At 38.6% G+C, this 16,936-nt stretch overlaps 1 long non-coding RNA gene, 1 other non-coding gene and 2 pseudogenes across 3 annotated transcripts in view; 1 reads left to right on the top strand and 3 right to left on the bottom strand.

The window, feature by feature from the left end:
* LOC148682998 (uncharacterized) overlaps positions 1–16,936 on the bottom strand; it is a 256,238-nt gene that overhangs the window by 7,762 nt on the left and 231,540 nt on the right. The window lies entirely within an intron of this gene.
* On the bottom strand, positions 868–949 carry trnal-aag (transfer RNA leucine (anticodon AAG)). Its single transcript has one exon. It is a non-coding gene; the product is annotated as a tRNA-Leu (tRNA).
* On the top strand, positions 6,075–8,368 carry LOC137490824 (uncharacterized; annotated as a pseudogene).
* Positions 8,472–12,823, bottom strand: LOC147845094 (uncharacterized; annotated as a pseudogene). Its single transcript, XR_015483444.1, has one exon. The product of XR_015483444.1 is annotated as an uncharacterized LOC147845094 (transcript).

Below are 16,936 nucleotides of genomic sequence, written 5' to 3'. Positions count from 1 at the left end.
TGATCTTAAGCAGTTAAAGATAAGCCATATCTCTGCTTTTGTGGTTTCTCAGGTGTTATTCTAAGATCTTGCAAGAAGTATTAGAATTAATTTAAGACGTTGTCAACTCATTTTGCATCCTCTGAACTGCCTCTGTGTGTATGTGTGAATGTGTGTGTTTGTTTGTTGTTTGCTTATTACGTAGTTAGTTTCATTTATCGTAGTGTAGCTCAATAAATCTTTGTACTCATTTTGTAAGAACTGTGTTCTTGTTTATGTGCTTCTAAGTCATTGCCTTGAGCTGTAGGTCTTGTTACCTTGCTAAAAGTTAACCCAATACTGTGTTATGTTATGATCGTTGGCCACGTAAATAATATAAACAAGATTGGTAAGATACGATGTCTTCTATTTGCGGGACAAATGGTAGATAAAGTGTGAATCTTTTGATCTGATTCAATCTGACTCATTTGAGTCAAAACAATGATTCGAATCTTCAGGATCCGATTCATTGAAATGATTCATTGAAATTCATTGAAAACGTAGGTTGATCCCCTACACAAGTCTGTTTGCTCAAGCAGAGAGATCATTCTCAAGCATCCTAAAAGGACTGCCTGGCAGCGGAGGGATTAGAACCCATGCCCCAGAAGAGACTGGAGCCAAAAACCAGCGCCTTAGAACCCTTGGCAATGCTATCCCAGATGACTCCATGCAGTGGTCCCTTTTCTGCCCAATTTTACGGAAGCAGAGAGGACGCCGAGCTTCCTAGTGAAGCTCTTCAACTTTGGCCAAGGAGTCTACGTTTGGATGTGAGCGGAAGCATGCAGTATCACTTTGCAAGTCTGTTTGCTCAAGCAGAGAGGTCATCTCAAGCATCCTAAAAGGACTGCCTGGCAGCGGTGGGACTTGAACCCACGCCCCCGAAATGACTGGAGCCTTAATCCAGCACCTTAGACCACTCGGCCACGCTACCTCGTCAAGCTGCTTTCCCTGAGCAGTTTTCATACCAACACCTTGCTGGAGCTCCTTCACAAAGAAAGAGAGCTCCTTAATACCAGCTTAGGAAGCACTCCCACCTTCCTGTCAACCATAGTTCTTTCTCTATTTGAGCACCCCTGAAGGCATTTAAAGTCTACTCCAAACGGCAGCCAGCTGCAATGCATTTAAGCACCTGATTACAAGGTAACTGTTATTTCACAAACGAGTGAAATTACTCATTCCATCACAGCAGACCCCACATTGTTGTTATTATATTCAAATCCAGTTGTAGAGTATTACTACTTTAATTGTGAATCTTTAGTGTTCCTGTTTCAATAGGGCTCTTGCTAAAATGAGCAATGGCAGAGAGAGACTTCCAGTGCAGACTTTGTTAAGATGCTGCAATCTAATCGTGGGTGTTATGGCCCAAACTCTAATCTGGCTCGAATAACAACAACAATCAAGGTTTGAGCCGAACATATGAAAGACACAGAAGTTTGAAATGGTTACATTGACGTTCCGTCAATACGTTTTATTTTTCCATGAATCATAAGTTTTCAAAAATTGACAAAACATTAACAAAAATCAAGTAGACAGGTAGGGAAGCTAAGGTAAACAGGTCTCTGACTAAACTGTTTTAAATGGACAGATCTTACCTAAACTCCCGTGAAAAGGAATAAAAAATAGGTGAGTCTTCCGGGCCACTGCTTACCTTCGCTAAACTAAATAAATAACAGAACGTGACTATGAAAAATAAACCCCTACCTGCTACAAAACAAAGTATCAAAATAAACAAACTAGTTAACACATTACAAACTAAGAATCAAAAGATGAACAGGAGCAAAACATTAAATGGAGCAGCATCTAGATGAATGATCGCTGGGCTTGCGCAGCACCGCCAGCCAGACCGCCTGAGCGCAAGCCACCACCGAGCTGAGGGAGGGCGAGAGACTGCAAGACAGAGAGAGACAGAGACGCCATTGCTGTCAGCCTTATATAGTGGGAATCCCCAGTGACGTCACGGGCATCATCCAATCCTGGATAAGCCGGGTAGAAACACTCATCCTAGTACTTGATTGCAACAAGCACAAACTGGGAATAAATAAATTTATTAAATAACACAGACCCACGTAACACCCTTCACCTTAAGAGAATAAATTGTAGAGAAGAAAAAACATCTTACCTGAAAAAAAAACTACAATTTGTTCTATCAGATGCGTGATAAAGCGTCCGCAATAACATTATCCTTTCCACGGATATGCCGAATGTCTAGTTGAAACGTTTGTAAAAACAAACTCAACCTCATCAAACGCTGGTTGTGGTTTTTCATCCGACTAATGAAAAGTAAGGGGTTGTGATCTGTGTAAACAATTAAAGGATACGAAACAGAACCAATATAAACATCAAAATGTTGGAGAGCAAGGACAAGTGCGAGCGCCTCCTTTTCAATGGTTGAGTAACCTCGGTGATGTTTATTAAATTTCCGCGAGAAGAAACAGACAGGGTGTTCGATTCCATTTATATCTTTCTGGAGGAGAACAGCACCTGCACCAGTGTCACTTGCATCAACAGCAAGAATAAAAGGAGAAGAAAAATTGGGCGCAGATAGGACTGGAGAACTAATCAAAATGGCTTTTATTTTCTCAAAAGTCATCTGACATTCCTCAGACCATTCGAATGGTACTTTTGGACTGAGAAGGTCAGTTAAGGGACAAGCAACTACAGTAAAATTTCTACAAAAATTTCTGTAGTATCCAACCATCCCTAAAAAGCGACGGAGTTCACGGCGCGTAGTGGGCACTGGAAAATTACGAATTGCCTCCACCTTTGACTCGACTGGACGATTTGTCCACCACCCACAATTTTCCCAAGATAAGTCACAGCTGCTCGACCAAATTCACAATTTGCCAAATTGATAGTGAGGTTGGCACTCGACAGACGGTTGAATAAGGTCTCTAGTTGTTTTATATGCTCAGACCAAGACGTGCTATAAATAACCAAGTCATCCAAATACGCTTCGATGTTCTGCAAGCCTTCAATTATGCGGTTTACTAAACGTTGGAAAATTTGGCCGGTGCGTTTCGAAGGCCGAAAGCCATTACGGTGTAATTTAGAAAACGATCTGGTGTAACGAATGCAGATATTTCCTTAGCACGGTCACTAAGGCCCACCTGCCAATAACCTCGGAGCAGATAAATTTTTGAAACAAAAACCGCATTCCCAACGCGATCCATGCAATCCTCCATACGAGGTAACGGATAACTATCAGGCTTGGTGAGATCATTTACACTTCTAAAATCAGTGCAAAATCTAAATGTGTTGTCAGATTTTTTACAAGCAAACAGGGTGAACTCCATGGACTAGAGCTTGGTTCAGCGATGTTATTTTCGAGCATGAAATTTACCTCTTATTGCATCTGTTCTCGCTTTTCTGGACTTACCCGATAAGCATGCTGTTTTATTGGTAACGCGTCACCCACATCAATATCATGCTCAATTAAAGACGTACGGGTAGGAACATCCGAGAATAACTCAAGATGATTTTCAATAAGACCAACCACATCCGATCGTTCAGCAACTGTTAAATAGGAAAGATAAAAGTCAAGGTTTTGGACAATCTCAGAATTTTTATGTCTTCCCGCCACTAACTCAGGAGCAGGAAACTCCACGTCTTCCTCCTCCAACAACACGCTGTCAGCAACAATGGGAGACAAAGGAGTGATCAACGGATTAGCACTGGACAGCGCACGGTGATCAGGAATTTCAGCACCGGACAGCACCTCGTTAGTCAACTGAGTCTCTGTGGGCAACACAGTTAAAACAGCAGCATTCTCTCTAGACACATTTGACGATCGTTCAAAGTAAGGCTTAAGCATGTTTATGTGACACAGCCGAGTTTTTTTCTTTCTGTCAGAAGTAGCAATCACATAGTCAAGTTCACTCACCTTTTCTTTAACTACATACGAGCCATAATAGCGAGCCTGCAATGCAGAACCTGACATTGGCAATAGAACGAGCACCTTATCACCTGGAACAAAACTGCAAAGTTTAGCACGCTGGTCAAAACGGCTTTTCATTTTCACATACCGAAATTTGAAAGCTATTGACACTGTGTCATTTTCTACTTCTATTGTTTCTTCCAACCTCTCTGATGTCATTAATATCTCTTCCCCATCTATGATACTGTCCAACTATCACTCTATTATTTCTGAAGTCCTGCAGCAGCAAGCTCCTATTAAGACCAGATATGTCCCCGCCAATCACACTGCTCTCTGGTTAACTCCTGAGCTCCGTACTCTCAAGGCCACTGGTAGACAGCTTGAAAGTCTCTATAGGAGAACCGGTCTTACTGTTCATTATTTGGCCTTTCAAGACCATCTTAAATCATATAAATCTGCTCTCATCTTAGCTCACTCTAAATTCATTCCTGCTACAATTAATAAATCAAGCAATAGGCCACAATCACTATTTAATACAATAAATAAGCTTACTAGCCCCCCACCTCAAAGGGCCTTAGCTTCAACTTTTGCTGTTTTGCTGTTCCTATTTGGATTATCTGCTCGATAAGACTAATGCTGTCCACCAGTGCGTTCCCACTGATACAGAGCTTAGCCATCCATCATGTCTCTCCAGTCAGTCTCTGTCCTGCTTTTCACTGACGACCCCTGATTCTGTCTCTAAGCTAATATTGAAATCCAGCTCATCATCATGTCACCTCTATCCTGCTCCTACCTCTCTCCTGATACTCTGCCACTCTGTTATCTCTCCTGTCATCTCTCACTTTATCAATTCATCTCTCACCCATGCATCATTTCCTCTGCCACTAAAAATTGCTGCCATCACACCTGTGCTTAAGAAACCCAACCTTGACCCCTTGATTCTATCTAATTTTAAAATTTCCAATCTACCTTTCATATCTAAATTACTGGAAAGTACTGTTGCTGCCCAACTCCAGTCTTTTCTAGTTGATTGTAAACTCTTGGACCCTTTTCAATCTGGTTTTCGCCCCCTCCATAGTACCGAAACTGCACTTGTAAAGGTAGTGAAAGATCTATTGCTTTCTGGTGATTCTGGCTCCTTGTCTATATTACTTCTACTCAACCTCAGCTCTGCCTTTGATACAGTCTCTCATGATTTACTTTTCTCACGTCTCTCTGATCTGGGTGTTTCTGGTACTGCTCTCTCTTGGTTCTCTTCATATATCTCAGATAGACAATTCTTCATCTCTGTTATGGATTTTCAGTCACCTAATGTCCCCCTGAAGCGAGGTGTTCCCCAGGGATCTGTTCTAGGCCCACCATTGTTCTCAATATACCTAATCCCACTTGGTCTGATTCTACAACGTCACGGTCTTAACTATCATTTTTATGCAGACGATATTCAACTTTACTCCGTATGTACACCTACCTCATCCGCCCAAATTGATAATATCTTTGCTTGTGTGAAGGATATTAATGATTGGCTCACCTTAAATTCCCTAAAACTCAACATGGACAAAACTGAAATAATTTTTATTGGCACCCCAGCACTTACCAGCAATATTTCCACCAGTTTCTCCGGTGAGATTGCTGGCTTGCACATTAAAACATCTACTTCTGTAAAAAAATTAGGTGTAATCTTTCACTCCACACTCTCTTTTCAGTCTCACATTAAATCTGTCACTAAATCTGCATTCTTTCATTTACGTCACATTTCACAACTACGTCCCTTCATCAGTAGCAAGGATGCTGAGACTGTCATCCATGCATTAGTCTCCTCACGCATCGACAGCTGTAATGCTCTTTTCATTGGCCTGCCTGCCAGCCTCATCTCCAGATTACAGTATATTCAAAACTCTGCAGCTAGAATACTCACTGATACCAAACGTTCTGCCCACATTCTTGTACGATCTCCATTGGCTCCTGGTGGCATACCGCATTAAATTCAAAATTCTCTTCCTTGCATTTTTATCCCTAAATAACCTTGCACCCTCCTATCTCTGCAACATGCTTGTCCCCTACACCCCAACTCGCTCTTTACGATCTGCTGACTCTGGCCTTCTTGCTGTCCCTCGGTACCGCCTCTCTTCAATGGGGGGCAGATCATTTAGTGTTATCGGTCTTTGTCAGGTGACGTAACCCTCGCGACCGCCGAGTTGCATTATGGGTGTTGGCCGCCATTTGTGTTGTATCAGAGTTCGCGAGAGCAGTTTGCAGGTCTAAGCGATTTTCAAAACAAACACAATGTTACGTTCTTGCTGCGTTAAGAACTTTAACAGTAAGTCGCACGATCGAAAAGGAAACAGAATTAATCACGACGACAAATATTTTGAGTTTCCCACCTGGAAGCAAGGATATGGAAAGAATGTGGCAGAAATAACAAAGAGACGTTAGATGGCCTGGGTTGCTGCAGTGAGACGCAAAAATATATGTTTTGCAAACATATCTCCGTATATGTATGTTTGTTCTCGACATTTCCACAAAGGTAAGCACTTTTTAAGCTACTTTACGATTATCATTGATTGGGCTTTTAAATGCTCATGTTAATTCAATGTAACACTTCTGTTTTGAGTGTACAACATTTTACAATCTGATAGTAATGCTAATTGTAAAAATAATTTAAATTCACGGAAGTTATAACTGACTTCAGCTGATTTACTCACCCCTTGTAAAACGCTTTATTTGTTTGTTTTTTTTTTTGAAAACTTCCAGAATTTTTATTCATGTAGAGAATTTTTGTTAAATGTTTGAAAACTCCACATCTCAGCTTTATGAAACTGTTATTTTTTTTATCATTTTGGAAATCACTGTAGAAAAATCTAATTTAAGGAATTGAACAATTATAAGAAAATTAAATTCTATGACTGAGTTAATACTTTAAGAGGTTAAGCGTTAAACATATCAGGTTCCTTATGCTTAAAAGTGACATACTGCCATATGTAGCAATGTAGTGCTTTATTGTACTTATTCTTTCTATGTGAACAATGTTTTGCTGTAATTACATTTCTATTTTTGTTTTATGCAGGCCAACCTGCTTATGAAATGATGGACACCGACCCAGACTGGGCACCATCTCTACATCTGGGCCACACAGAAATTAAACAGACTGACACTGCACGCTCTGCAAGACGAACCAGGAGGGGGGAAATAAAGTCTACACTGCACTCAGCTGAACATGGGGGAGAACGACGTGCAGAGAAGGTGAGAAATGAGATTGAAGATTGTGAGAGACACACTGAGGAAAAAAGATACACAGAAGAAATGACACATGAGGTTGAAGATGGTGACAGACACACTGAAGAGGAGGTGACACATGAGGTTGAAGATGGTGACAGACACACTGAAGAGGAGGTGACACATGAGGTTGAAGATGGTGACAGACACACTGAAGAGGAGGTGACACATGAGGTTGAAGATGGTGACAGACACACTGAGGTACATGAAACACAAACTGAATGTAAATTGTGCATTGACAGGTACGTGGAAGTAAACCGTCTTTTGGAAGAGAACCGACAGCTGCGTTGTGAACTGGACAAATACAGGATGTCGGAAGGATTTTTCAACAATAATGATGACAAAGTAAAGTACTACACCGGTCTCCCAAATTTAGGAACCTTTATGGCCTTATTTCACTTTTTGGTGCCCCTTATGCCTGACCAAAACAAAATTCTTAGTCCATTTCAGATGCTGCTTCTAACCTTTATGCGCCTCAGACTGGATTTGCCTGCATGACACTTAGCCCACCTCTTTCACGTTTCACCAAAGACAGTCTACAGAACATTTAGTGAAATGATTTCTTTTCTGCACGCAAACCTGAAGCGCTCCATTGTATGGCCAGACAGAGAAACTTTGCACAAAGTTATGCCTCACCAGTTTGTGCAATCGTTTGGACACAAAGTAGCAGTAATTATTGACTGCTTTGAGATATTCACAGAGAAACCATCTAATCTTAAAGCACGTGCACAAATGTTTTTCAGCTAAAAGCACAATCATACAATGAAGTATTTGATAGGTATTACACCAAAAGGTTCAATTTGTTTCCTATCAAAAGGGTGGGGTGGCCGTACAAGTGACAAACACATCACACAGCATAGTGGGTTTCTCAACAATTTGCTGCCAGGCGATATTGTTTTGGCTGACAGAGGTTTCGACATAAAAGACTCTGTTAGCATGTTGTGTGCAGAAGTCAAACTACCGGCCTTTACAAAGGGTTACAGTCAGCTAGCTGCTAGAGATGTGGAAGAGACCGGAAAAATAGCACATCTGAGAATCCATGTGGAAAGGGTAATCGGGAATGTTTGTCAAAAATACAAAATCTTAACAGGAACTGTGCCCATCAACATGATACTTCCATGTGATGGTGAAGAAGTTACATTTGTAGATAAGGTTGTAACTGTCTGTTGTGCACTTACAAACCTGTGTCCTACTGTTGTGTAGTAGTTTTAGTTTCAGCATGGGTTGAAGAAGCCAGATGTATAAATGAATTCCTTGAAAATTTGATAGATTCACAGCTAATTCCTTTGCATTTTTGTAACTTTACTTTCCCCCTAACTACTAGAGTGTGTTTGGTGTGTGATTTTTCTTTCTGAATAAATATGCATGAACAAATGTAAATAAAAGGAGAATAACAGAAGATGTGTTTTTATCATTATTTTGTTTTAATCACAAAAAGAAACTTGTATATTCAAACAAAACATAAGGTAAACAGTAATTATTTGAGCAAAATAATGCTTTAAAGAACTGAAGTGCCTTTGCTCAAAGGTAAACATTGTCAAACTGTAGTTTTATTTAAACTGAAAGTTCACCGTAACATTTACATGTACTTGCTAGTTACTTTCCCGCAAGTACTGACAACCCTTTATCAGTCTCTTTCGTTTGTTGAACACAAATAAATATATTCTGCTATAAATATGTCATATATTATGTAAACATGTCACTTTATGTCGAACACTTTGGGACAGAACCAACTTGCCCGCAAAGTACTGACAATCCTTTCTCAGTCTCTTTTGTTTGTTGATCACAAATAAATATATTGCGATATAAATATGTCATATATTATGTACACATATCACTTTAAGTCGAACACTTGGGACAGAACCAACTGGCTTCTTTTGCAGGTGCAAGCTGCAGCCCCACACATTTAAAATGGAACCAAACTGTTTTGCAATTTTTATTGTCACAAGCTACCATGTTGTCCTTGCTCTCAGGTCCACGACAAAGGCACCACAACTTAACAGCTGTTTTGCTCCTGCCCATCTTTGGTTTTGTTGAGGTGCGCTGTTTCTTGCGGAGATTTTCTGCTGGAACAAAACTGTCTTTGAGAGGCATCTGGCTTGAAACCTGAGTGAAGGCAGCACCAACGAGTTCAGGGAGACACACACACTCAAAAAATAGGTGTGCTTTTTTGAGAACGGCACTCCACAGCTGGGGGTCAGGTGTAATACGCAAAACGACACAGTCTTATAAAGGCCACAAAATGAAATCACAATACTGTGCTTCAGCCACAAAAATCTGAGTTTGGACTTGAATGTAATATGGACTTGATCTTTTTAGTTGAAGCTTGCCATTCACAACTGTCAAACAGAAGTCTTTGTCACTGCATGCTTCCACTATTTTGCTGTCCCGGTACTTATAAGGGCACTTTATCTCTATGCTGCCTCTTCCACAGCAAGCACACTGCACTAAGCCATCCGGTGATGCTCCAACCTGAGGAAACTTGGGGTTAATGATAAACCCGCACTCTGTTATGTTCATGTCAGTATGATGTTTGGCATTGCACAGTTTATACTGTTTTCACCCATTTTCCTCATTATTCCTTCCCCAAGCAGTAGCAGGAAACTTGTTTGCAGTAGTATTGGGGTAACACACTGCCCTAACTGTTGATAGTGCAGGATTGTTTAAGTCAGCCACAAAGACAGCATGCATATTAGATGCAGTAATTCTCCCAGCACGAAAGTGACACCAACTTGCACATCTGTGCTGCTTTCTTGTCTGTCCTTCGATGCTGTGTGCCTGCTCAGATGAAACATCAGCCTTGCAGGTTAAGGTTTTGCAGTGCTGGCGCAAAACGGACAGTTCACTGCCGTCCATTTTTTATCCCGCAGACTGTGCAGAGACTCAGGTGCTGAGAACGGCTGTACAGGGTCCACAAATGCCTAACAAGAAAAAGGCATGGTGGACAGAAAAGCAGCTTTAGGACATGCTTTTTCTATCTGCGCGAGGAGGGAGTCCCACTGTTCCTGTGTTGCAATGGCAAACATACACTTGTTCTCTGAAGTCCGTAATACTGGCACACTTGTAACTTCACCATTCAAAAGGCTGTTTAAAGACTTTCTTTTTGCCTTTGCTGAAGTAAAGTCTATTCTGTGTCCTGCCTCCGCTCCCACTTTTGTGATGTTCGTAGGTATCATCCAGTATGCAGGCTGGCCAGTCACAGTGGTTGTCTCCCTACATCGTACTACTGCCTTCAACTTAAAAAGTAGAGCTGCCACATGTGTGCATGTTTCTGCTATTCCTGCCATGCATGTGCAGTGACAACAGGATACAGCACCTGTTAAATTGATGATGGCCCAAGGCTTGAGTGGCGTGTCATTTAAACGCTGTGAGTGCAAGACCTGTATATAATACAAGAGTAAACATATTAATGTTGGATTCAATACACTTTTTAACAATGAAATCTGTAATGTATTTGACTAATAAAACGCAATATTAAGATACTTTTTTGTTCTGTTTTGCTTTGATTACATTTATTGCTCATATTTGTATAAATACTTTCGACACAAGCATCTGTGTAATGATTTGCAAATGTAAATATTACATTGTATTTAGATATTAGAAAACTGCAATACACATTTAGATTTTATTACTCAATGATAGTGTTCAAACTAAAGCAATGTATATTGGAAAATTATTGGAACACTATTAAACAGTAATACATTCTAATTATGTATTGCAATGTTCTAATATATAACAACAATCTAATATTTACATTTACAAATCATTACACAGATGCTTCTGTCGAAGGTAATTTTACAAATATGAGCGATAAATGTAATCAAAACAACATTTATTTAAATATTCTGGACAAATACTATGACATTTTGTCATTTATATTATTATTATTTACAATATTATCAGCTTACCTTTGCTGTTACAACTGAGTTGTCACAGTCTGTCTGTAGAAATGAGTACAAATCCTGTACCCAGCCGTTTGTGAAGTGTCCATGGGCTTCTAAAGACTTGTAGTTTCTAAACTGTTCACTTGTGTATGCACTTACACCATAAACAAGGTAGTTTACGATGTCCAGGTAGGAAGTAGGAGGAAGGAAAGAGGGGTCGGCACTCCATTGTTTTGAAGTAATTTCGTATGGATCGATGTCCTGAATAAAGGACAGTTTTTCAAAATAGCGATCTTTGGCATTTTGGTTAAGTTTGTTGCGGTACAACGTCCTCTCCGTTTTCGTGTGTTTTTCTATCCAGATGTATACAAAACTTGTACGGCGCTGTTTTGTCTCTCGAGAGTTGTTGTGTTGTTCATAGAAACGATACCACCAAAATGGCGCACGTGTGACGTCACAAACAACAAACGCACGTGACTGACAATGACCGATTGCACCCAAACTCTAGAACTCTCTACCACGCTCACTCCGCTCTGCTAATAATATCTCTGAATTCAAATCCCGAAGATTTGATTTTATTACAAGAGACAAACTAGAGGGAAGAATGCATGAAGGAAATAAGAAAAAGGTGGAGTGGGGAGATTTTATACAATGATGGGGATGGGAGGCAAGGGAGAGGAGTTGCAATTTTAATAAAAGAAAACAGTGGGTTTTATGTAAAACAATATATAGTGACAAAGAGGGGAAGTGTATGGTATGTGAAATAAAGTATGAAAAGAATAAAGTAATTATGGTGAACGTTCATGCCCCAACAAAGGAGTGCAAAAAGAACGAGTATTTTAATGTACTTAGAGATTATTTAAAGAAACACGAAAGAGTTATTATCATGGGTGATTTTAACACTGTTTTTAGTAAATTAGAAATGGCTGAGGGAATGGTTTTTAAAACGGAAAAGGGGAGAAAAGAACTGAAAATATTGATGGAGGAAATGAATTTAATTGATGTGTGGAGAGAAAGGAATGAACAGACAAAAGAGTACTCAAGAAGACAGTTAGTGGGGAATTTTTGTTGTCAAACAAGAATTGATTTTATTTTATGCACAAGAAATGTTGAAGGGTTTATAAACAAGATTAAATATGAAGAAACAAGTCTGAGTGACCATAAGCCACTTTTTATGAAGCTAGACTGGAGTAATGTGAAAAGAGGGCCATGGGTATGGGTTTTAAACACAGCGGTTTTAAAGAATGAAGAGTAATTAAGTGTAAAGGAAATTATTCAAAAGGAAAAAGGGAATGAAATCTATAATGAGGACAAAAGAATGTGGTGGGAGAACGTGAAGTATTTAGTTAAAAAGTTTACGATAAAATATTGTAGACAATTACAAAATTGTAAAAAATATAAGGAAAAGGAGCTGAAAGAAAAACTAGAAAACGAATTGAAAAATGAGAATGGAAAAAATATACAAAAGATAAAAGAACTGCAAGGAAGATTAAATGAAATGGAGGAGGAGAAATTTGAAGGTGCAAGATTAAGAAGCAAAGCAAAGTTTACAGTGGAGGGGGAAAAGTGCACTAAATTTTTCTTTGATCTAGAGAAGAGAAGAGAGAAGTCAGAAATGATTAGAGAAATAAGGAGCAAAAATGGGAACATAGTAGAACAACATGAGGAGATTTTGGAAGAAATAAGATCATATTATGAGAAATTGTTTTGCACAGAGGGGATAAAAGAAAAAGAAAAAGGGGAATTACTAAATCTAATAAAATCAAGAGTAGAAGAAGGGGAAAAAAGAAGAAGAAGAAGAAATAAAAAGAGCAATTAGTGGATTGAACAAAAAGAAAAGTCCAGGAATAGATGGGTTGGGAAGTGAATTTTATATTGTTTTTAAAGATATTTTATCTAGGATTTTAAAGCAAGTATATGATGAAATTCGAGAAATCATTAAATGTTACGGTTTAATTAAGTTGTCTGGGGAAAATAAACGTAACACTTATAATATTAAATTATTTCTGAGTAGATGGATGGAAAATACACCAGGACACCAAAATTTACATTCAATTCATTTATTCCTTTTATGAGGAGAAGAAAAATGAAGCCAACAAAAGAGAGGCTTACATGTGTGCGCTTTGTACAATGTATATATAATAATAAGAAGAAGAAGAAAAGAAGAAGAAATACAATCAAAAGTTATAGGGGAAAAAGGAACTAGAGTGGCGCCAAAGCAAAGAACTAAACAAAACCAAAAGCCACCTAAACTAGAACACAAGATCCCCCTCTAAACTTACTAATAAAAATCAAAATGTGAAAAAGAAACCAAAATCTTCAGCGTTTGCGAAGCAACACCTAAACTCCCTGAAATAATAAGCAAAAATACAAAATGTGGCGCTCACCCACTTACCTAGTGTTTCTGAACATTGAAGTTACCTACGGGCAAAATGTATGTGAAGTGGCTTAGTAAACTATTCCCTTTTCCCCAAAAAAGAATGATAAACTATTTAACCATGACTTAATTTACATTGATGTAGTTATTCAGAAACACAGAACAAAGCATACATTATAAATAACAGCAAGCGAACACAAACCAACACGCACACACATAGCACTCTGAAAAACAAGGCGGGCTGGTCGAATTTAAAGTCCGTGGAACGAAATCCAATTGGTCCACGAGGAAACGCCCTAATGAGGAGTGACAGGCACGGGATCCAATCAGCAGGTACCTAGTAGAGAAAAAGTAGCGGAACAAAAGGTGATAGGGCGAGACAGAGCGAATGACAGTCGAGGAGATGCGAAGAGAGCGAAGGGAGATAAGCAAAACAGAGAGGGAGAAGGCACAAAAATACAAACTCCCACGGACCGTAACAATCATCCTCCAGCCCCGGGCTACCTCTCGTAAGCAGGGTGAGAGAGGAGTTTGAGCTCAGGTAGATCTTGATGAACTCCCCCGACTTGTTTCTGTTCTAATGACAGATATCCAGATGGCTAAAGGGAGATATATGGCTTCTAAGAGCTTGACTACGGTGCCAATTTAGAATGTTCAGTTTACTTAGGTTACGTGTTTTTGGGCTGTGGAAGGAAACTGGGGAAAACCCATGTGAGCATGGGGAGAATAAGCAAACTCTCCACAAATATCAACCAGTTCAGTGAGGGCTCTTCTTGCTGTGACAATCTTTCTGTGAGGCAACAATACTAATCACGGGGCTGCTGTGTTGCCCATTCTAGAAAGGAGGAGTAGGGGTGGGAGGGAATTTCCTCAAGATAAAGATAATTAAGGTAAGAAACTCTGGTTATTTATAGTGAGTTAGGAATCGTCTGATTGGTGAATCGTGTGTTGGTTAATGTGGAACCAGCCGTGGACAATCATAAGCATGTGATCCTCTCGAAAGTAGTTTATAAATAAACCTCACGTCAATTAACAGCCAAACTACATGAAAAGGCTGCTGTTATGAATATACTCGTGTTTGTGTTGACAAGGCCTTAATTTTGAGGACTCTGCTCTCCATTGTGAAGCTCCATGTGATTGCTGAGGCTTCTTTTATGTTTAAAGCCCTTTCCACACTCAATGCATATAAAACGCTCTCGTGAGTGAGTCTTCATGTGGTTCTTTATGGAGTATTTGTGTGTGAGACTCTTTCCACACAGATCACATGTGAACACTATGGTTCCAGTGTGACCATTCATGTGGTTCCTGAGGTTAGCTTTACATGTGAAGCTCTTATAGGCGCAAAAAGAGCTTGGTTTTCCTCCAGACCACCAAAATTAAATATTCTCAAAGGAATATGATCTGATTTTGAGCCAAAACCTCAGACACATTCTGGGAACACCAAAGACTTATTTTCAAAAAAATAAAAAATAATAATATTAATAAGTTTTTCTTAAAAAAAAAAATAATAATAATAAAGGTTCATAATAGGAACCCTTTAAAGATATTTATGAAACAGAAATGAAAATAACCTCACCATTTACTATACCTCTTGTGGTTTTTAACCTTTATGGGGTTTGTTGATTCTGTTGAACACAAAAGAAGATATTGTGAAAACAAATGTTAGCTTTCTTTGTGTTCCAGAAGAAAGGAATTGTTTAAAAGCAAATGAGAGAGTAAATGGTATGGTCATTTATATTTGTGGGTGAAACATCCATTTCATGCTTATCGCTTTGAGTCTTCATACTAAAGTTAACTTCTTCTTTTTTTTTTAAGACCTGATGTTGCTGAAAGAAAAGACTCATCAACAGAATGAAATGGAAGAGATACAGCAAGACATGACGACTGATGAAAAACCTACACTGACGAAAAAGACTTTGTCACGTGGAAGACCTCGGAAATCCAAACCTAGGTGTAATTTCAGCTGTAAACAATGTGGAAAAAGTTTCAGTCAAAAGCCAAAGCTTGATGTTCACATAAGAGATCACACTAGGGAGAAAGCTTATACTCACAGCAAATTCATTGGTGTTAAATTTCAAGTGTTGTGGTAATTCAGAGTAAAGTGTTAAAATTCTAGAGTTAGATATCTACCTTTGTAGAAAACCCTTGTATTTGAGAAACTAATCAGAGTGTCTGAAATCTCGCCACACCCTCATTCACCTGGCCCTTAAATTAGTCAATTAGTTTAGTCAACTAGACAGAGGGAATGACCACAAATAAGTGAATTCAGACAGCTGCTGTTGAACACCTGCTGTTAACAAATACAATCACTGAAGGAATAAGAAATTGAAGGAAGAAATGAAACTACAGACACAGCCTCACACCAAACCAGCTGAATTAAAACAGAGGATTAAACAACTCCATTAAATAATAGCATAAGCAGCTTCACTGATTACAGTTTGACTTCAATCTGTAAGAATATTTGACAATGAACAGAGGTTTATTTATTTTTTATTAAAAATATTTCATTTGACCTCACCATCATAGAGATCAGAGGCTGCTTATTTGAGCTCTTGAAGCTTTACTCTTATATCCTAATAATTCTCTGACTGTTATAGCTGTGTTTCTAAAATGCATCAGTTATAGAAAGAAAGGTCAAGAGAAACTATACTGTTTATGCCTAATTATTATAGATTTAATTTCAGGTGTTTATTAAGTTGATTCATAAAGATATTCAAATATAATTGAATTAAAACTGCATGGGACAATACTTCTGGTAGTCTGCTGCTCTTCATAGAAAATTCAACAAACAATTAGGATGCACTTAATAATTAAAGTGTCACGCACTAAACATTCAAGCTCCAGCTTGCTATTTATGACACACAGGCATCAAGAATCAGGACATGAACCTCAACCGTGGTTGCTAAAAAACAAAAGCTGCATAGTTCATGCTGCAATGCATGCTGGGTGCCAGCATAGTACAAAGCTCCCAGCATGCATTGCAGCATGAATAAATTATGCAGCTTTATGTTCTTACAATCTCTTTCTTTTCCTTTATTTTGTGTTGTTTTTGGGAGGTGATATTTCAGTAGTGTTTTTTTTTTTTACTTGATTTTTATTTTTTTGTTTGTCACCATTATTGAGATTCAAAGACTAATTATTGATGTCTGTGTGTTTTTGAGTTCTGCCATAGATCAAACATTCTCATTGTAAATATTGTTTTTATTTTATTAAAGCTATAGTGGTTTCATTTATGTATATTATTTATTTCTCACACATAACTAATATGATATTGAATTAGAAAACAAGCAGGAAAGGTTGGCTATGTTATCATTAATAATCTCTTCAGACTGACACTTTAATTTTCTTTCAGCTTTCCATGCTATATGTATAAATAGTGTAATTAGCACTAACTATAGCAGCCAAATTAAAGACATTTATAGTAAGAAGTTGAAGAACCTGACTAAAGCAGACTCTGTCCTCCATCATGGTGACTTCAAATGAACAACGGAAATTTCATTAAGAGCTTTT

This window comes from Danio rerio, chromosome 4, assembly GCF_052040795.2.
Source record: "Danio rerio strain M-AB ecotype USA chromosome 4, GRCz13ab, whole genome shotgun sequence".
Classification (NCBI taxonomy): Eukaryota; Metazoa; Chordata; class Actinopteri; order Cypriniformes; family Danionidae; genus Danio; species Danio rerio.
Note: the sequence above shows the minus strand (reverse complement) of the source record. Positions and strands in the feature narration are given on the sequence as shown.